This window comes from Diabrotica virgifera, chromosome 9 (genome assembly GCF_917563875.1).
Source record: "Diabrotica virgifera virgifera chromosome 9, PGI_DIABVI_V3a".
Taxonomy (NCBI): Eukaryota; Metazoa; Arthropoda; class Insecta; order Coleoptera; family Chrysomelidae; genus Diabrotica; species Diabrotica virgifera.
Window position 1 is genome coordinate 174,031,198 of NC_065451.1, and position 23,049 is coordinate 174,054,246.

Here is a 23,049-nt window from a genome sequence, read left to right on the forward strand (position 1 = left end):
AGCATTTTTGTGTTAAGTGTCGTTGCCTCGAATTTACAAAATGTTTTGTTTACCAATTCTGGTTAATAATAAACAAAATCAATATTTTTAAATAATGCAGCAAGCATTATTAAAAGAGCTTCTTTCATATTAGTCTAGGCGCCAGAGGGGTCACCGTGTCATTTTCAATTCTGATGGACAACTTCAACGGTTTCTTATGGATTTTTGTCTACTGATTACGAATTTAGAGGGTGGATTTTGATCTGAGTGGTCAAAAAATTGTTATAAAGGCTCTGGCTCATAAACTAAAATAGATAAAAAAAAATTTTCAAACAAAATTTGTTCCTTAATAAAGAACGAAGAAAAAAACTTTACTAAACTTAAATCCAACAACTAGAACTCAAGATATTGTAAAATTAGTGCACTATGCTAATTGCAAATTGCATAAGTATTTCTCGAAGTTTTATCGTAACTTGGCTTCTTCGCATGCAAATGAGCCTTAGGAGGTATCATTTTAAAGTTTTATTAATAGGCTTCCAAACAAAGTTTGATACATTACTTTACCTTCATTTGTTTTAAAGTTATACCCGTTTGAAGTTATAATTTTCTTTAAAAAATTGTACATTAATTTGTTTATAAGGGTTTCAAGCAAATTTGAGCTATAAACATTTATACTTTAATTAACAATAATGAGAAGAACTCAAAACGAACAATTTGAGCTTATGAGAATGTTCGTAAGTTTATTTTTGGCCAAGATATCGATATTGTAATGGCGCGCTATGAGGCGCAAGATCGGCTCACAGTCAAGTAAGTGACGAAATTCGTATCCAAAATATCGATATTTTGGCCAAAAATAAACTTACGAACATTTTCGTAAGCTCAAAATGTTCCTTTTGAGTTCTTCTATCATTATTGTTATTCAATTGTTATCAATTTATACTTTAAATGTTTATAGCTCAAATTTTCTTGAAACCCTTATAAACAAATTAATATAAGGTAAAATTGTGGCTTATTTCCCATTAAAAGTAATTGATTATAAAAATGCCACAAGAAAATAGCTTCAGAACAAAATTAATGTATAATTTTTTTAAGAAAATTATAACTTCAAACGGGTATAACTTTAAAACAAATGAAGGTAAAGTAATGCATCAAACTTCGTTTGGAAGCCTATTAATTAAGCTTTAAAATGAGACCTTTTTGAAGCTCATTTGCTAGCGTAGAAGCCGAGTTATGATCGATAAAGCATTGAAAAATACTTATTTTGCAATTTGCAGTTAGCATTGTGCACTAATCTTACAATATCTTGAGTTCTAACTGTTGGATTTAAGTTTAGTAAACGTTTTTTTCTTCGTTTTTTATTAAGGAACAAATTTTATTTGAAACATTTTTTTATCTCTTTTAGTTTATGAGCCAGAGTCTTATAAACAATTAAATTGTTTATAACAATTTTTTGACCACTCGGATAGAAATCCACCCTCGAAATTCGTAATCAGCAGCCAAAAATCCATAAGAAACCGTTGAGTTTGTCCATAAGAATTGAAAAATACACGGTGACCTCTATTTGGCGCCTAGACTATATACCCTATTATGAATGAGAATATCTAAAATACAAAGAAATAACGAGAATCTCCTCATAAACGGAACCAATGTCGAACGAGTGGACCAATATGCATATCTTGGAACAATGATCAACTCCACAAATGATTACTTCCAGTAAATTTTAACAAAATGCGAAAAGTACTCTGCACAAGAGTCTGAAGTTAGAGCTAAGAGTAAGGTTGGCTAGGTGCTACGTTTTCTCGACTTTGTTTTACGGAATGGAAGCTTGGACCTTGAATGTGGCATCAATGAAAAACAAATCATTCGAGTTATGGGTGTATAGAAGAATTCTGAAAATATCATGGACATGGACAGAACACGTCACAAACAAAGAAGTTCTGAGAAAAATAAATAAAGAAATAGAAGTTTGAAATACAATCACTGTATCATGATACAGTACCCTTAAAAAAATCATTTGAAGTATTGACGAAGGCAGGCCTAAGTAAGGCATACATGAACGCCATAGCGAACATGTACATAAATGCAAAAAGTGCCGTTAAAATGAAAAATAAAATTTCAGACCCGTTTCCTGTAACAAAAGGCTTAAGACAAGGATGTTCTTTGTCCCCAACCCTATTTAAAATCTATATTCAGGAAGCATTAACCCCTAAACGCCCAAGGGTGGGTAAAAAATGTCCACCTAATGCGTATTTCCTTGTAACATATGTATTTATTACGTGTTTAATTTTTTTTTAAATTATTTATTGTTAAAAAGACAGCCCGTTATCGAATGTTAATTTGGTTCTACCAATATTTTTGAAAATAAAAGCAGCATCTTGAGTTAAATATGGATGGGCATAAAAAGTACACCCTTGGCAAAACTTGTTACTAAAGGTTTCTATATAATTTCTCGTTGGTAGGAAGATAATCCATATAATTATCGATGTATAATTACATAATCTACATAATTATTTGCCAATGAGGAGGCTGAAAGAAAGAATATGGAGAAAATCGACAAATCTGAATTACTTAATTTTGATGTACATTGTAATTTTGTTGTAAGGTTTGTAAATTGTTTATATTAATATTTTAGAAGATGCTGTGTTTATTAAGCATAAGATTCTTAAGTTTAATCCATTTTCAACAACTCTCAATAAATATATTAGCTATTTTCGAGGTGGACATTTTTTAACCACCCTTGGGCGTACATGGAACCTAAAAAAGGTTGGGCGTTTAAGGGTTAAACAACTTGAGGAGAAAATGCACAGGAATGGGAATAGAACTTGGAAACAAGTACCTAACAAATCTTTTCTTCGCAGACGATCAAGTGATTATGGCAAATGATGAGGAAGACATGGATTATATGATTCGAAAGTTAACCGAAGAATACGAAAATTGGGGACTCACAATCAATATAAACAAAACAGAATACCTTAGAATTAAAGACGAAGAAAGAGACCCAGAACTCTCGATTAGAGATATAAAACAATGCGAAGAATTTAAATACTTAGGGACAGTCATAGCGAAGGAAGGAACATCGAAACGGACATCCAGCAGAAAATACAACAGGGTCGAAATGTGGTACAAACACTAAACTCGTTACTTTGGTCTCCTAAAATTAGTTTACAAACCAAAATGACAATCTACAAGTCGGTTGTAGAACCAATTTTGACGTACGGATCTGAATGTTAGCAAATGACAATGAATGAAAAGAAAAAACTGGAAGTAGTAGAAATGGACTATCTGAGAAGAGCGTGTCGGATATCTAGACTTGATTACATCCCAAATGAAGAAATAAGAAGAAGGACAAGAAGAATCTACAATACCGTAGATACAATAGAATCCAAACAACTTTTATGGTACGGGCATGTAATGCGAATGGATGATGAACGATGGCCAAAACAGGCTTTAACCTATGTCCCATGGAATAGAAGAAGAAGAGGAAGACCAGCACTGGAATGGAGAGAAGGAATCAGAGAAATGATGAGAGGTAGAGCGATAAATGAGGAAGAATGGACCGACCGAAAAAGGTGGAGATCGAAATGCGGGATGCGGCAGAGGCTGTAGGACCCCCGTAGGTATATATATATATATATATATATATATATATATATATATATATATATATATATATATATATATATATATATATATATAAAATCTTGTTAATTTTGAGGTTGCAGTCATAAATTTCAGGGGGCAGGATAAGTAAAACTCTTAGTTATTATCAAGCTTTCGCAAAATTTATTTGCTTCTTCAAGATATGCTAAAAAAGTTTTAGTAAATACAATGAAATTAAGACGATAAAAAATATTGTACATAAAAGCATAAAAAACTTACAACGTGAGATTAATCCATTAAATTTTTGGCGTACATAACAAAAAAATATATAAAATTCTTAATCTAATTTCTAATCTTCTACAATGCCTTAATTTTAGATAATTTAAAAAGAGAAAAATAATTTGACAATTTAATTTGAAATTTAGTATGTCAGAAAGACATTTGTATCTGTTTATTATATTTTATTTTAAGTTGCTAATAACTAGTTTTTTATTATTTCTTATCTGCGTACTTATTATAGAATTTATGGATATAAGTAATTTGTAAAATATTAGTTTTAGCAATAAAGTGGCGCCAAATTTGAAAATTTAATTTTGAATTTAGTCAGGCAATTTAGTATTTTTAAATTAAAATATTAGTTTTCGTAAGATAGAATGTAATTATAGATGGTGCTTAGTTTATCTATGTCAGTTTTTTTATTGACACATTGATATTTGTTGATGCATACCATTTCGAGAAATTCCCTTTTAATTAAGTTGTTTTCATGTTTTAGGATCGTTGTTTCATTAAAATTGAATGAATGATTTTTACTGATTGCATGATCTATTAATGCACATGTATTTTTGTTAAGTCTGAGGTCGCTTTTATGTGATGTTAGTCTGCCTATTAGATTTCTGGATGTGTGTCCGATGTATGATTTATGACAACTTCCGCATGGTATATTGTAAACTACATTTGAGCTTTCCATAATGCTAATAGGAGTTTTAGTTTTTGTATACAATGATGCCAATGTTTTTATATTTTTAATTGTAATTTTAATTTGAGAATAGTTTGAAAATACTTTAGTTAGTTTAGGTGTTAATATTGGTATATAAGGTAGTGACGTAAAAGTAAATTGGGTTTGCAAATTTTGGCTATTTGGTTGTGTTGTGTGATTAATGTTTATGTTTCTATTATTAGGGTTGTTAAATAAAATATTGTTTATTAGTTTGATTGGATACGAATTCTCCAATAAAATGTCTTTAAGTTCCAATAATCCTTTATTGATGTTACTAGTATGGGATAATTTATTTATTCTGTTTTTTAGAGCTACTATTAAATTTATTTTCATATGTGGTGGATGCTGTGAATGATAGTTGATAAATCTATTACTTACTATAGGTTTTCTGTACCATTCAGTGCTTAATACATTTTCTGCATTTCGTTTAATTCTCATGTCAAATAAATTTTGCGAAAGCTTGATAATAACTAAGAGTTTTACTTATCCTGCCCCCTGAAATTTATGACTGCAACCTCAAAATTAACAAGATTTTACATAGTGTCAGTCAATATTACCTAACTGCTTTATATATATATATAAATACAATCAAAAGCAGAAAATTGGAATATCTCGGACATATTACACGTGGAGAGAGATACAACTTGCTCCAACTCATTATGCAGGGAAAGATTCAAGGAAAAAGGAGCATAGGGAGACGCAGAATATCGTGGCTGCGCAACCTGAGAGAGTGGTACGGATGTACATCAAATGAACTTTTCAGAGCAGCCGTCTTTCAAGTCCGAATAGCTATGATGATTGCCGACCTCCGTCGCGGCGATGGCACTTGAAGAAGATTATGAATTAAAATAGCTAACATCTTCATTAAATGTTTATTTGTTAATTACCAGCTTCTTTAAATAACTTCTGAGGCGCCTCCCTAACCGAGATATGATAATGAACAACCTGATTGGATATACAGATCCTATAGTAAAGCACTATTATTGGAGTTCCCCGTATTTACACACAAAAACTAATAAAACAACGTACATGTAGGTTAAATACTATCATCATGGATTTTCCCACAGTAGCCTACGTATTACACAATACTATTATACTTGATAGTGAAGGGGGTATCTGTTTTGAGATGGACGTTGAGAGGTGACTCATATTTTTTTGCAGAAATTGCTTGGAGTTAACTCATATAATAATACTTGAGTTATCCTTCCACTCAAAAAGGTCCGGAACATTGTTAAATAATCAAAATGTCAAAAAATTAAGGAGAAATTCAATTTTTTTCTTCGTTTTTGATTACAACTTTAAAAGTGTTCACTTCTGAGAAAAGTTGCATCAAGGTAATAGTTGCGTAATTAAATTTCCTACAATATAGGATTGGTTAAAAATTTTAAAAATTGTCAACCTTGTAGTAAAATAGCAATAATTACGAAAAAAAAAACATAAAAAACAAGTATTCGCATTTTACGTTTTTTTATTTATGCTACACTTAGAACATTCATATTTTACTCTGAAAAACTTTATGATATTATAGTAAAACAATACTGTAAATTTCATTAAGATCGGTTTAATAGATTTTGCAAAAGAAATTTTGCAATCCAGCTTTCGCAAAAAAAATCATTTTTTCAAAATGTTTGAATTTTCATTCAACTTGCAGATAGCAAGTTGAATGTTTTTACATATAGAAGAATACCGTACGTTTCATTTGCAATTTGCAAAATTAAAATCGGTTAACTACCACGGCGTCAGGAATTTTTTTAAATAAACATTAATTTTTGGTGCTACGCGCAGGACAGCGGTGTTCGATTCACACAAGTTGATTTCAACCAAAATTTCTTCCAATCTTTATCTAATATATTATTTTCTTATTTTTTATATATATTTTGTTGTATTTTAATATTTCTATATATATATAATGGATTTCTACGGCTGTCGCCGCCTCCATACCCAGCTTCCAATTTTTTCTATCGTAACACATATCTTCATCTAATTGCCTCGAATCCATTGCCTCCTGAATATTGTCCCTCCAGCTTCTCCGTGGTCGTCCTCTTCTTCTGCTCTCCGGTGGGACCCACTCTAATATTTTTCTCGGCCAGCGAGTCTCATTCATTATTTTAACGTGACCGAACCATGTCAGCTGTCTCTTTTCAATATCGTCTATTATAGTTTTTTCCACCTTCATACGTTCTCTAATTGTTTTATTTCTTACATGTTCTAATCTCGAAACCTGACAACTTCTCCTCAAAAAGTCCATTTCTGTACTAAGTAGCTTCTTTTTATTTCTTGCACTTATGTCCCAAACTTCTGCACCGTAGATTGTAGCGCTCTTCATTATACTTTCATATTGTAGCGTGATTAGTGTAATTACTTCTAATTACAATAAAACTAGCGGTTCGTAATTTATATACGACTTTATTTTTTATTTATACAAGTTTACTTTACAAACTTTAGCTTAAGACTAAACTCTAATAACAGCGCGCTCCGCTTAAATAGCCAATAGGTCCTGTTCTCGAAATGTCTACATATCCCTCGGCCTAATGAATATTCTGGAGATCTTCACTCACAGCGCCGTCGCTTCTGTGACGTCACGGCTACTGTTATTCCGACGGTTGGAATTCTCCCAAGCCGGGGACTGTTTATTGCGCCGATTCGAAACTCTTTCGTTACACTGCTCCCCTCTTAAGATCTGAGCGTCCCGATCAGCAACTCTAGATGAAGGCTCAGGATGGCGGAATCTACACGACTCTCCAGCTTTGCATACACCCTTCAAGAAGAAATAACAGTCTACTGTCTTTGAAGGATCCGACATCTTCGGGTTCATGCAACACACAGTAATTCGTACGCCAGTTTCTCTGAAGACCACCTCAAGCATGCTTCTCACAATCTTCCAATCCAGATTTTCTACTGCATGGCCTATTTTTGGTAAAGCCAAATCTTTGATGTCATAATTACACACGATTTTCTTCAAATTAGTTAGAGCACGCCATATGTTCTCGTAGCTTGGCGTGTCCGTATAAGACTTCCTGGTCACCATATACAGCAAAGATCGAGGACCATCTTCCAATCGCAGTACTCTTCCAATTTTAGGTTGTTGATTTCTTAACTCGTCCAGGCGGCCGAACTTTCTATTGAATACGGACGAGATTCCTTTGGTCATCTCGAGGTCTTGGGCAACACAGTGGGCTAGAGAGACGTTTTCTGGAACACCAAACAGATCTTGCTGAACTTCTGTGGTCACGCCGAATCTAGCACTCTTTCTCGCTGCGTAATTTGACATAAATTGATTAAAACTTGGCTGTGCGGCGTCTTTCATCTCCTGTTGGAGGACTCGGGCTTCTTATGTTTCATTTGAGCCAGCATATGGTGCAAGACGATTTATGTGAATAACTTTTGGTTTACCGTTTGGCAACTTCTTAATTCTGTATATTACGTCATTTATTTTCTTCTTAACTTCATACGGACCTTCCCATTGTCTTTGCAGTTTAGGACACAGGCCTCGACGACGTTGTGGATTATAAAGCCAGACAAGATCACCTACTTCGAAGCTTTCATTCTTGCAGCGAGAATCATATTGATCTTTCATTCTGTCACTGGCTATCTGGATGTGTTGTCGGGCAAGTTCATGAATGTTGTTCATTCGTAACTTCAGGCGGTCTACGTATTCTTCGCCTGCAACATATTCCTCGGAAGGTCTGCAGCCAAACTCTAGGTCGCAGGGCAAACGAACTTCACGACCCAACATCAGGCAGGTTGGTGTTTGACCTGTAGTTTCATTCACGGCCGAGCGGTAGGCCATCAGGAATAAATGAATGTGTTGGTCCCAATCTCGCTGATGTTCAGATACAACTTTGGACAAGTGTTTACCCATCGTTCGGTTCATCCTCTCGACCATTCCATCTGATTGAGGATGCAGGGGTGTTGTTCTGGTCTTATTGGCACCAATCAATTTACAAACGTTTTGGAAAAGAGCTGACTCAAAGTTTCGCCCTTGGTCGGAGTGGATCTCCAAGGGAACACCAAATCGGCTGAAGAATTCTTTAACAAGTACCTCTGCAACGGTAGCAGCTTCTTGATTCGGTAATGCATAGGCCTCGGTCCATTTCGTAAAATAGTCCATGGCTACCAGAATGTATTTATTTCCAGCATCGGTTTCTGGAAATGGACCTGCAATGTCGATTGCTACTCTTTCCATAGGACTTCCAACATTGTACTGTCTCATGGGTGCTCTCTTTTTACCAACTGGACCATTACCGGATGCACACAGTTCACATTTCTGGCACCATCTTCTTACATCATCTTTACAGTTCACCCAATAGAACCGTTCTCGAACCTTTTGCAGAGTCTTCGTAATACCAAAGTGTCCACCTGATGTACCGTCATGCAACTGACGCAATACTTCTGACACTTTACTTTTAGGTACAATCAACTGAAGCTTAGATTCTGTACCATCATCGTTCTCAAAGGTTCTGTACAGAAGATCATCTTTTAGTATCAGGCAATTCCATTGGCTCCAGTAGGCCTTGACTTCCGGACTACATGCACCAATGTTTTGCCAACTAGGTCTCTCACCTCGACGCATCCAATCCAATACTCTTTTTATACATGGATCGTCTTCTTGGGCTTCTTGTAACTGTTGTGGCTGCCATTGCTCATTAACGACGGTAGTTCGTCTCACAGGGCAAAGCTGTTCATCTACTTTAAGCCGGTGATTACAACTTTCACTGCATGGCCGTATCGAGGAAGCATCTGTATTTGAACCAACTCTTCCAGCCCTCTTCATGCGTCTCTTCGGCATCGTGTCACGAATCACCCTCCGTACCATTTCCACCAAACGTTCATCTTTTCTCTTATCGCCTTTTTCCACGGTTATTACTCGATTGTTTCGTGAAGCTTGGCTAGCTGCTTCGTGTTCCAAGGCAATAGCAAGTGCTTCATCTAAAACTTTCGGTCTTGCTAGTCGTAAAGCTTTCTGTAGTTCATTATCTTTCAGCCCATTGACGAAGGTATCTACTGCAATTTCTTCTAAAACGCTGTCTGGCACCTCTGGATAAGCCAACCGCACCACACGAGCCACATCTGCTTCAAATTCTTGCAGATTCTCACTTGCTCGTTGACTTCTACTTCGCAGTTGTGCTTTGTATACTTGTTGTAGATGGGCATCTCCATAGCGTTTTTCTAGACGAGTGAACAAGGTCTGGTAACAATTTTCTTGACCCTTGGGAATTGACCTTAATATATCTGCAGCATCACCTCGTAAAGCAGCAGTCAAGGAAACAGCCTTTTCTTGTTCGGTCCAATGATTGGCGGTCGCAATAGCTTCAAACTGTCTAAGATATATGGACCAAGAGGACTTTCCATCAAATGGTGGTAATTTGAATCTCATATTATGCGACGTTTCGTCTCTCGGTAGTTCATCTTTCACTAAAGGATCTAACGTTGCTGCATTAACTGATGGTTGTACTTTTGTATCGGTTATCCTGCTCTCTAGTTGTTTGATCTTCTCTTCTAACATTTCTTTACTGTCGTCTACGCTTTTCTGTATCTTATCGAATGTTCTAGAAACCTCTTCAAATTTCTCGTCGTTCTGTCTACAAACGTCTTTAATTACTTGAGAAACACTTTCAAATTTCTCGTTGCTCTGTCTACAAACTTCTTTAATTACTTGAGAAGTCTCGTCGATCTTTTGAGAAATGGTTTCGAATTTCTCATTATTTATCTTAGAAGTATCATCGATCGTTTCAGAAACAGTTTTTAATTTCGATAAGATTGCTTGTTCTGCTGACTGGAAGTGGAACGTCTTTGGGTCTTCTCCGTTCTTCGTGAGGACATCCTCGAGTCGTGCTTGTAGGACTATCTTGAGCCCACTGCTGTCCAGATCCCGTTCCTCGAGCTGTTCACGGAGCTGTTTTACTGTAAGTTCTTGTAGCAACATCTTTGGTCGGCACACACGTACTTTCCAAAATGTCTTTTAACAGTCTTTCCGAATACCGAACAATCAACGCACTTTAACTATTCCCGACGAATAAAGTCCAAAAGTATTTTAAAGTCTTTCCGAATACCGAACAATTAACGCACTCCGGTTATTCCCGACGAATAAAGTTCAAAAGTCTTTTAAAGTCTCTCTGTAATTCACTTATTTATATCGCACTAAGTTAACCGAACACCGACACCAACTGTAGCGTGATTAGTGTAATTACTTCTAATTACAATAAAACTAGCGGTTCGTAATTTATATACGACTTTATTTTTTATTTATACAAGTTTACTTTACAAACTTTAGCTTAAGACTAAACTCTAATAACAGCGCGCTCCGCTTAAATAGCCAATAGGTCCTGTTCTCGAAATGTCTACATATCCCTCGGCCTAATGAATATTCTGGAGATCTTCACTCACAGCGCCGTCGCTTCTGTGACGTCACGGCTACTGTTATTCCGACGGTTGGAATTCTCCCAAGCCGGGGACTGTTTATTGCGCCGATTCGAAACTCTTTCGTTACAATATATTCTTCTCTTTGTTTCCTTCCTGATATCTTTGTCCCATAAAATTGAATTGAGGGATCTAGTGATGCTTCTACCTTTACTGTGTTGTATTTCATCTTCACTATTTCCTCGTTTGTTGAATATAGCTCCCAAATATTTTAATATTTTAATTCCACAAAAATCAAACTAATTTGATTATTGTTTGTGAAATATTGTTTAAACAATTGCCTATGTTTAAAAATAATAATCTTTTATTCTCTAAGTTAAAATATATGAACAAAGAAAGTTTTTGCTAAAAAAAGTGTTATTTAAAGGACAGAGTATGTGTTTTTATTTTGCAATAAACAAATTTATTGATTTATATCGAAATGTACTAAAAATTAAAATTTATCAATCATTATCAAAGGTCATTGGAATGCGCAATCAGAGCAAACGTATCCGCTGTCCTGCGCGTAGCACCAAAAATTAATGTTTATTTAAAAAAAATCCTGACGCCGTGGTAGTTAACCGATTTTAATTTTGCAAATTGCAAATGAAAGTTACGGTATTCTTCTATATGTAAAAATAATTTCAACTTGCTATCAGCTTTATTTTCAGTCTTGCAACATTTTGAAAAAATGAATTTTTTTGCGAAAGCAGGATTGCAAAATCTATTGAACCGATTTTAATGAAATTTACATTATTGTTTTAATATATCATAATGTTTTTCTGGGTGAAATATGAAGTTCCTATGTGTAGCATAAATGGTTGAAAGACGTAAAATGCGAATACTTGTTTTTTTATAGCTTCTTCGCAATTATTGCTATTTTGCAACAAGGGTGACATTTTTTAAAATTTGTAGCTGATCATATATTGTAGGAAATTTAATTACGCAACTTTCATGTCAGTGCAATTTTTCTCGGAATTGAATACTTTTAAAGTTATAATCAAAAAGCGAAGAAAAAAACGATTTTTTCCTTATTTTTTTGACAATTATTTAAACAATGTTCAGGACCTTTTTGAGTGGGAGGATTACTGAAATATTATTATATGAGTTATTTTCAAGCGATTTCTGCAAAAAAATTTTAGTCACCTCTCAACATCCAAATCTACTAATATTTTTACAGATGTGCCCTGGTCTATTATAAATTAGAGTCGATACGTAAATAATCATCAAATGGTTTTGAGCCTCAGTGATGAGGAAGATAGGTGGAGATGCCGTAAAGTTAAAAGAATCTCTAATTGTTGCACTATTGATCATTTCCACAAATCAGGGGAGAAACTAAACAAGTACCTAAAAATATCTTAATTTTAACGTAGTATAGATAAACTTTTCCAATGTGGTACTTACAGCGAATCAGAGAGTAAAATTTTAACACACAATGTAAAAATTTAACGTTACAATTTTACCCAAGAGCAAAATTATAACAAACTTACATTAAAGTAAAAAAACTTAAGAGTATACAGTAGCGCGTCATCAATATAACTTCGGGAGATAGTATCATACCTTTTTTCGTAAGGTCTGCGAAACTTTGCCAACACTGCTTCGGGATTGTTTGACATAACTTGAATGTGACATTAACTCATAGGCGCGCTAAATGGAAGTAATAGACAACAATTTTTTATTAGTAAATAAATATTTATAAAAATAAACCAAAATGGGTGAAAACAAGAGCCGTCTTATTTTTTTATTTAGTTCATAGAGCGCCAAAGGCACTTTAACTTTATATACTCGCATTAGAATTCGAAATATTTTTACTTAAAATATACTTATTATACATATAACTAAAACTCACAATTAACAATAATCTATTTTTTCAAATAGGCCAACAACTTAGTTCTGTTTATATAATGTTATACAACTTAGTTCTGTTCAAAAATATAATAAATAAACTATAAATAAACACTACTTTCCTATGAAACAACAATAACGAATTCTTAAAATGAATGAAAACTACTGCAATGAACAGATATCGATAAAGATAACAGAACAGATAAGAGAAAATCTGACGCAGGTTTGTCAAAATGACAGTGACAATTTCTCTATGTTGCCTAATTAGTTATTAGTTATAATATGTTCGATTTCTTGTTAGAAATAAAAAATTTTAGTAGGTCCAAAATGACACAAAATCTAGGCATGGGATAAAAAAGTTTATTTGAAGAAAGTGTATTTTTTTTGTTCGTCTTAATGGCGGTACAGGCTCGTTTTTTTAATATTGTATTTAATTACAGAGTAATTTCCACATACTAATATATTTCTCAAATTGGGCTCTGTACCGCCATTCTTTATTATATTACGAATAAGTGTGCCACATAACTCGACAAAATATTCAAAATTACAGCCGCAATCTTGGACCGCGTTTGTTGCTACCTGTTGATCGCTACTGTAGCCTCCTAAGTATCATGGTAGGTATAATTTTTATTAAATATTTAAAAAAAAATCCAAATGGATAATGAATATCTTCAAAACATTTTTGATGTAGTCGAACCATCATCACTCATCATATTACTAGCCACATAAAACTAGCAAAATTTTTTGTTGTAAAAACCTTTAGATTACATGATAATTGTATTTAAATAGAAAATTGTGATGAAATGAGGTCGATGTTAAACGATTCACTTTAACCTTTAACTACTCGCGCATCAAGTTATAACATAACTACACGCGTGGCGTACTTTATACGCCACAAGAAAATACACTTAAAAACAGCGGATTTGTTTATTTTTTTTTTTTTGAAAAAATACATTTAGTTGTTTGTTATAAACCTTATTCGGCATAAGAAAATACTTGGAGTTCCTTCTCAGTAACCCAGTTGGGATTTATAACTGGAATCTGATTCCATGATAAATGAAATTACTAATAAAAATTTTTTTGAAATCTGATTTTTTACATGAGAAAAAGTATTGTTTATAAGGAAAAATATATTTTGTGCCATAATGAGCAAAAAACAATTGAAAGATGTATTTATATTACTACTTATATTACTATAATCGTGGCGTATATTGTCCACCACCGGTAACAACAAATAATAAACTGTAAATTATTATCTTCCCAGAACGCCGATTATAACGAAACTGAAACCAATTATTGTAAAGCACATTCTAGTGATTGGTTAGATAGATAAACAAGGTCAAAAATGTAATTTTTAAATATATTTGCAATAGAATTATTATATCTGGCATACAAAATACGCCAGCGTGTGTACTTAAAGGTTAAGGGAACATACATCTCCCTTCTCGAAAATGGACAGTTCGTCCGACGATTGATACCTGCCCCCAGATTGGCTAGAGGGCCAAAACTAACCTATCTATCTATCATTTTATAAACATGGTAGAAGTGGGAAAGGCGTCACTGTGTACCTAATTTTTTGCAAAAGAAATTGAGGTTTTTACATAAATGGGTCCCGGGACGCATCTAAACATTTCGTATTATGTATTTGGCACCTAGGACTTTGGTTCTTTGCGGCACGCGGTCATATTTTAACCAATAGGCGGCGAGGTGCCAAACACATATATGGAATGCTATTTGGTGCCAAATTCATATATGGAATGTTAAATATTCGTAGAACAGAAAAGACGACTTTTATTAAAGTCAGTCAAGAGGAGACTGATTTTAGAATATTTAATAATGTATGTAATTATTAAAGAATTAAAAAAAATACAATGCAATAGGACAATAGGAAATAAAACAAAACATATTAGTCCATGTGGTGAGACCGCTCCCGTCTGAAAAAATTTCTGATTCGGTTTCTTTGTAGATTCTTATTAAAAAATGTCCCCTTTAAACAAATCTGAAGGGTGCCGGGCGGAATTTTCGGGCAGAAATTGTTTAAACAATTTTTTTAAACAAATACAAAAGATCACCTTTTTTGACCCGAAAAATAATTTTAGATTTTTTGGGTCATTCTAAACAAGAAAGGTATCTTGTGATTTTTCTCAAAAATTGACAGTTTTCTTGACATTACACTACATCTACATTTATTACAATACATTTACTGGATCCTGTAAGCGCACTATAAAATGAAATAGGTTGAACTTTTTCGCCAAAAGCTAATTTAGTTACTTTTTGTTTTATTTTTCTTTAATAATACATTAACAAAATATGTATTTTAAAATCAGTTCTCTTTAACTGACTTAATAAAAAGTCGTCTATTTCAGTCTACGAATATTTAACATTCCGTATTTGAATTTCGCAACAATTTCGCAAAATTTTCCACAATTTTACTAATCCTTCATGTATTTTTTCATCATCATCAGTAGTGCTACAGCCCTAGTTAAGCCTCGAGTTTTCTCAGTCAATTACGCCAGTCATTTTTCTCTCCTACTGCGCTACAGCCCATGTCGGGTTCTGGTCTCTTCCAGCATCTGCCTTCAAGTACCTATATCTTTCCCTGACTGCGCCAATGTTCTTCTTCTTCAGCTGCCATCTCCGCTACGGAGGTAGGCAATCATCATAGCTATTTTAATTTTTGAGGCAGTAGCTCTAAATAATTGTTTTGAGCTGCATCCAAACCATTCTCTCAGGTTCTTCAGCCATGAAATTCGTCTTCTTCCGATGCTTCTTCTGCCATCTATCTTTCCTTGCATTATGAGTCGCATGATGCCATACTTCTCGCCCCGCATCACATGTCCGAGATACTGTAGTTTTCTTTCTTTAATTGTAAGTTCAACTTCCTTATCTTTACCTATTCTTCTCAGTACTTCGTTGTTCGTAACTCTATCTACCCAGGAAACCCTCATAATTCTTCTATAGGTCCACATTTCAAAGGCGTTAAGTCGTCTCATTGTCTCTACATTTAACGTCCATGATTCCAGTCCATAGTACAGTACACTATATATGTAACATTTTGTTAGGCGTACTTTAAGAGCTAATGTTAAATCTTTGCTACAGAGGACCTTTTTCATTTTCATAAAATTAGTAGTCAATGTTAGGTAGGACTAATTAATTCACATAAATACAGTATGATTAGAATCCAGAGAAAGTATTAAACTATTCAATAACGCCTATAAACATATAATTCGCCAACACTAGGAGTGACTTTCGAAATCTTGCTCGTCGGCGCAGATAGCAGACAGAGAAAGTATGTACATATTCAGAGAGAAAGAGTTGGAACATGCAATAACTCGGCTACATGATTTTGATAAGTAATTTAAAAGTCGAGTTTACTTCTCCTAACTACTAAAATATTTCTGGTAATTTTTCTGAGCATCGTGGAGTGGGCGTACCGTATATAGGATTTTCAAAGTCATTCCTAGTTTTTCGAAAAGTATTACCTAAGCTTGCTTCATGACAGAGCTAAGCACTGACAAAAAAGTTATGTACAAATTTTTGGAATTATCAGTTCATTGACTGCTACTGCCGAAAGTCTGATTACTTAATATAATAGAACCATACATGCGAATATATTTTGTAAACGTATCAAAAATGTCTAAGGAACACAAAGTTTTTTTGTCATACATACATTAATTTTGATTGGATTTTAAAAAGTGGCTTGCCTATATAATGTCTGATAGTTAGCAATAAATCATCTTAATTTCGGTGTAATATGATTTCTCTATGACTATTTCACTAGACTGTTTTTAACCTTTCGTTACTCGCGCCAACTTTTTGTGATCGGATACTCGCGCACGGTGCAGGAGACCGGGTCCAAAAATATGGGTCAGCAGTGTTTTAAAATTATTTTTTTTTTGCAAAATTGTGTACGATTAAATTATTTAATGAATATATGATCATATAATTTTGTAGATATGCGTTTGTGTTCACATTATATTACTTTAATCAAAAATTTAATAATTTTCATTGTTATCCATTTATATGTATATACAAAAACTTTGGAAGTGAAAAAAAAATTGAATATGGTTAAATTTGTTTACTAAGAACTTTAGATCTTAATTCAATACACAAAAAAATTAAAAATAAAGAGTAATTGTAGTAACAAAAAAAGTTATAAAAATTAATTAACGTTTTTAAAACATGAAATACACAATGGTGTCACATTCATTGGAACAATGGTGTTCCAAACACAGATATTTTGAGCGTATTTGGAAGTAAAACTTTGTTTTTCTATTTTTCTTCCAATCACAAACAGCACAGCGATCTGAAGTTCCTGGTGTTACGACTGGTACTTGTTCTGTTGGTAAACCACATATCTCCCTAAACCTCATTCTGATGGTTCTGGGTAAGTTATATATTTATATTTATATATATATATATATATATATATATATATATATATATATATATATATATATATATATATACGGTGTCCCAAAAGTAGAGGAACGGTCGAATATTTCGCGAATTAAACATCGGATCGAAAAACTGAAAAATACGTGTTCAATCATTTTCAAAAATCTATCCAATGACACCAAACACCAACCCCCACTACACCCCCTGGAGGTGGGGTGGGGGGTAACTTTAAAATCTCAAATGGAAACCCTTGGTTTTTCTTGCAGATTTGGATTCGTTGCGTAAAAGTAGGCAACTTTTATTCAAGACATTTTTTCGAACTGTGGATATATGGCGCTACAATTGGAGAAAACGATTTATCCTGATACCATAGGTAAATTATAGAAACGGTCTAATATCTCGAGAGATACACTTCCAAATGAGAAACCAAAAAATAGGTTTTTAATATTTTTCGAAAACCTATCGACAAACACCAAACATGACCCTCTAACCCACCCCTTGGAGATAGGGTGGGGGGTAAATTTAAAATCTTAAATAGCAACCCCCACTTTTTATTGCAGATTCGAATTCGTCATGAAAAGTTAAACAACATTTATTTGAAACATTTTTTAAAATTGCTGATAGATGGCGCTAATAAATCGTACTTTTCCAATTAAAGCGCCATCTATCAACAATTCTAAAAAATGTTTCGAATAAATGTTGCTTAATTTTTCATGACGAATCCGAATCTGTAATAAAAAGTGGGGGTTGCTATTTAAGATTTTAAAGTTACCCCCCACCCAATCTCCAGGGGGTGGGTTGGAGGGTCATGTTTAGTGTTATTCGATAGGTTTTCGAAAAGTATTAAAAACATTTTTTTTGGTTTCTCATTTGGAAGTGTATTTCTCGAGATATTAGACCGTTTCTATAATTTACCTATGGTATCAGGATAAATCGTTTTTCCCAATTATAGCGCCATCTATCCACAGTTCGAAAAAATGTCTTGAATAAAAGTTGCTTACTTTTACGTAACGAATCCAAATCTGCAAGAAAAACTAGGGGTTTCCATTTGAGATTTTAAAGTTACCCCCCACCCCACCTCCAAGGGGTGTAGTGGGGGTTGGTGTTTGGTGTCATTGGATAGATTTTTGAAAATGATTGAACATGTATTTTTCAGTTTTTCGACCCGATGTTTAGTTCGCGAAATATTCGACCGTTCCACTACTTTTGGGACACTCTGTATATATATATATATATATATATATATATATATATATATATATATATATATATATATATATATAGTTTTTCTAAGTTTCTTGAACCATACTATATTTAATTAAATTTTGTATTTCTTGGGTTTAGGTTCAGTGAATAATGTTAAAAAAAAAAAATTGGAATTAGATTTTATTTTTCCATTTAAATCGACGTTTCGGTGGATATCTCTCACCTTTGTCAAGATTCTAAAAATGCATACAAATGAATACAAGATGTTATTATAAAACATGTTCAAAAACTTACCTACACGTAAATCGACACACTCACAATAATGGACATATACAGAATAAAATGTGAAACCTGTTATCTCATTGCTAGATGGTATAGTAATTACTATTAATTATTAATTATGGTACAGTGACGTATCTTTTATGTTGTTATAAAATATTGCAAAGTGGATGTTTGTTACGACTTTAGGAGGTTTTTGTTTTGTTTCGGGTGTTATAATTATCATTATTTAAATGAGATTGTAATATATTCTACTTAGGTTGTTAGTGTCCTTTTTGTCGTTGATAGCATTGGTGTTTCTTTTTATTTCAATCGATTCGTATATTTCCCTTTTTTTTTTATTTTTCTCGGTTTTTAAGACTTTGATGTTATCGAAGTCAAATTTATGCTTCTTCCCATTCTCATGCTTTGTAAGCGCAGTTGTGTTGTTTTTATCGTATTTGTGGGAACGAATTCTAGATTGTAGCAGTTGACTGGTTTGCCCGATGTAGACACCTTCACATTAAAGATTCCAATTACTACCAATTCCTTAGACCAAGATTCCAATTCCTTACTACATTAAAGATTCCAATGATCTTATTTCTAAAATTAAAAATATTCATATTCCTGACGACTATATGTTAATATCTTTAGATGTCGTTTCACTCTACACTAATATCCCAATAAAACTTGCCACCGACATCATTAAAAAGAAGTGGAATGACATAAAAAAGTACACTGACCTCCCATTGCAAGAATTCCAATCATCTGTAGAGTTAACATTAAACTCAACATACTTTTTATACAAAGACGAAATATACCAACAAATCGATGGATGTGCAATGGGTGCAAGTATTTCCAGTGTCATCGCTCAGCTGGTTTTGGAAGATTTAGAAGAATCTGTCATAGATCACTTAGATTTTAATATACCATTCTTCTACCGCTACATCGACGACTGTGTATGTGCTATCCCAACTAATAAAATCAATGAAATTTTAGACAATTTCAACTGCTTCCATCCAAAACTAAAATTTACTTTAGAAATTGAACAACATAATAAAATAAATTTTCTGGATGTCACTTTACATCGTACTAACAACACAATAAAAACTATGTGGTTCACAAAAGATACATGGTCTGGACGATATCTTAACTATAGATCTCATCATCCGTTCTCCCAGAAGAAGTCCGTAATTATAGGTCTTGCTGACAGATCTATTAAACTGACAGATCCAGAGTACAGACCAATTGCAATAAAAAAAGCAAAAAATGCACTCCTAAGCAATGATTATCCCAAACATTTAATCGAATCGATATTCAAATCCAGACTAAATAAATTTTACAACAACACTAATAACAACAAAAGCAACAACACCAAAACTATATATACAACCCTGCCGTATATAAATGGTTTATCTGAACAACTGATGCATCTTTTAGCCAAACATAACATAACAGTGGCTCACAAGGGCAACAACCTTTTAAATAAATATTTTACCAAATTGAAAACAAAGACTCCAAAACTTAAAAAATCACATGTTGTTTACGAGATACCATGTACTAACTGTGAAGGTGTCTACATCGGGCAAACCAGTCAACTGCTACAATCTAGAATTCGTTCCCACAAATACGATAAAAACAACACAACTGCGCTTACAAAGCATGAGAATGGGAAGAAGCATAAATTTGACTTCGATAACATCAAAGTCTTAAAAACCGAGAAAAATAAAAAAAAAAGGGAAATATACGAATCGATTGAAATAAAAAGAAACACCAATGCTATCAACGACAAAAAGGACACTAACAACCTAAGTAGAATATATTACAATCTCATTTAAATAATGATAATTATAACACCCGAAACAAAACAAAAACCTCCTAAAGTCGTAACAAACATCCACTTTGCAATATTTTATAACAACATAAAAGATACGTCACTGTACCATAATTAATAATTAATAGTAATTACTATACCATCTAGCAATGAGATAACAGGTTTCACATTTTATTCTGTATATGTCCATTATTGTGAGTGTGTCGATTTACGTGTAGGTAAGTTTTTGAACATGTTTTATAATAACATCTTGTATTCATTTGTATGCATTTTTAGAATCTTGACAAAGGTGAGAGATATCCACCGAAACGTCGATTTAAATGGAAAAATAAAATCTAATTCCAATTTTTTTTTTTTTTAACATTATTCACTGAACCTAAACCCAAGAAATACAAAATTTAATTATATATATATATATATATATATATATATATATATATATATATATATAAATATAAATAAACTAATCTATAAACATTGAAAATAAGGAAAAGATCTTAAATTACCTTACTAATTAAAAATATCGATGTGTGATCCAAACACAAAAATTGGTGCACAAATACTTGCACACGGTGTACGGGACCGTGTTGCGTAATAACAAAAGGACAGTACTATTTTTTACACTGCGAACTGACTTTACCCACAGTTGATTGGCCACTGAAGAAGTATACGAAGTAGCCATTCAAAATCCCCACTACAAGCAGAGTTACAGGAATTTATTTACAGGCCCGGTCTCCCACACCGTGTGCGAGTAACGGAGGGTTTTAACTGATAAAGCTTCATAGCAACGCATCGTTTCCTACTGACAAAACTCTTTAGCGACGTGATTTCTCAGCGACAAAATTATGACAGATCCGTCACGAAAGTGTCTGGTAATAACAAATAAATTAAGATTATATTTCGTTGATATGGTGCATTCATTGTCTCGTGAAATAGTCTTGTCGAATATCATTCGAGAGAAAATTATTTACCGGCAAAATTTTCTCCTGGTTTCATTCAAGTTCGTTGCCTTTTGGTAATTTTCGCTTATGAAATTTTGACAAAATCACTCGACTGACGTCTCGTGATTTAAGTCAAAATTTAATTCGCGAAAATTGCCAGACAACAAACTTTCATACCAGTCGAAAATATTGCCGGCAAAATTTTCTCTCTTGTGATATTATATACGATAAAATAATGCAACGTTTGTCTTTCCATTGCTCTTAACGTTTTTAAGATTTTGTGCATGTTTGCTTTTGTAAACGTCCACGTTTGGGAACCATACGTGAGAACAGGGAGTACGCATTGATTGCATACCTTGGTCTTAGATGTTGTGGATATCTTTTGTTTTCAAGGATGTAGCTTAGTTTGCCAAATGTCTCCCATGCCAGTCTAACTCGTCTTTTGATCTCTGCTGTTTGGTTTTCCTTGTTAAATTTTATAATTTGACTCAGATATACAGAGTGGGTCAAAGAAAACAGTCCACCTCGACATTTGGCAGTATTTATTAGATTTTAAGGAAATGGCAAAACAGGTCGATTTTTGATCTAAGGGGGACACATTTTTACGGTACATACATCTGTCATTTGTCAACCCCCTCCCTTCCACTTCCCCCACCCCTTATTTTTAAATAGGGAATAGGAGTCGTGTGCTAGCTCATTTGAAAGGTTATTCAATTCTCTATTCAGTAAGTGTACCGAATATACGTTACAATAGTACATACTATGTCAATATGTATACCTATGCATAATATGGTTTTGGGTCTTTTTGTGTCACTAAAAATTTATATTCTATTTACAAAAATAATTACGAAACGATTAGTGGAATTGGGTTTTAGAAAAGACTTCCGAACAAACGATCAACTATTGGTAATAAATAATCTTATGGAAAAATGCTGTTTCTAAAAACAGCCAAGTGTGTGGCAATGTACCTGTAGAAATTTGTAGACAAATGAAATTATTTTATGACCTTGTCGGCATACGATTGAATTTTCTGTGGAAAAGGAGCGTTTACTCATAACACAGTAATAAAGTGTTTATTAGGTACCTAACAAACCGTAATAATATACAAAACAGCAGGCTTTCGAAGCTCTTACCGAAAAACCATTATATCAGGCAAATTTAAAAATTTTAGGAAATTGTACGTAAAAATATATTTGTTGACCTGAAAAAATTATTCTAAAAAGCGGTATTAGGTTACTAAATCATATTCCAATAAACGGATAAATTTATTAAAGGGTAAATGGAAACGTTTCGGGACCTCGAATTTATATTCCATAAACCGGGATATTCCTATAACCGGTACTCTAATAAGCGGGTTCGACTGTATAAACATTAACATAATTATTTATACAGGGTGTCTAAGAATAATTTTTTTGAATTAAATTAATTGACACAAAAGAAGAATGTATGTAATTTATTTAATTCAAAATATATTCTACTGCTGTCACAAAACAGAAAAAAATGTTTTTTTGATAAATACACATTGCTTATCGCTTAATTTCAATGTTCCAGCTGGCCACCCATCTGCCTATTGGTAGATTGAATATTGAATT

At 33.4% G+C, this 23,049-nt stretch overlaps 1 protein-coding gene across 4 annotated transcripts in view; it reads left to right on the plus strand.

The window, feature by feature from the left end:
* Positions 1-23,049, plus strand: part of LOC126891928 (probable ATP-dependent RNA helicase DHX35) — a 396,116-nt gene that overhangs the window by 114,147 nt on the left and 258,920 nt on the right. The window lies entirely within an intron of this gene.